Genomic DNA, 656 nt, shown 5'->3' on the forward strand with positions numbered 1-656 from the left:
CATAGTTATTTGCATGTTGTTTCCCCCATTAGACTGGGGGTTCCCTGAGGCCGAAGACTTTTTTTTGATCTTTCTTTGTATTCCCAGCTCTTGGTTCACCAAAGAGTCATGATGAGGAAGGGGGAAGAGGGTAGCTGGTATAGAAGTGATGCCCTTGGAGAGAGCTGAGAGGAGAGGGATTGGAGGTCACGGGTAAGAAAAAGAACAGGGGTGGGGAAGGCAGAAGGAAAGACAAACTGACAAAAGATTATGGTCAGATAAAGGAACTTCTGAGTTCTTGAACATGAAAGTGGTGCATGGATGAATGATGGCGAGGCCAATGGTGTGACCGTCTCTGTGGGCAGCTGAGGTGGGGTGGAGGGAGGACCAATGTATTTTGAAGTCCTCTAGTATGAGGGAAAGAATTGTGGTGGAGAGCCAGGGTCTGACCTCATTGAGGAAGGAAGGAGAGTGAGTTGGGAGTCGAGAGATAAATGGGCCCTGGCATCTGGGATCATCCAAACTTTGCTCTGCCTAGCTCTCATCTAAGACATTATCAGTTCCCTTGTGGACAACCTAAGCTAACAAGGCATGAGACAGAGGCCAAGGTTCTTCTATTCAATAAGGAATAGATTTGTGAGCAGAAGTAATTCCTGCACACAAAATGTTTTGTGTGG

Source organism: Vombatus ursinus, unplaced genomic scaffold (genome assembly GCF_900497805.2).
Source record: "Vombatus ursinus unplaced genomic scaffold, bare-nosed wombat genome assembly UNPS02014819.1, whole genome shotgun sequence".
NCBI classification, from domain to species: Eukaryota; Metazoa; Chordata; class Mammalia; order Diprotodontia; family Vombatidae; genus Vombatus; species Vombatus ursinus.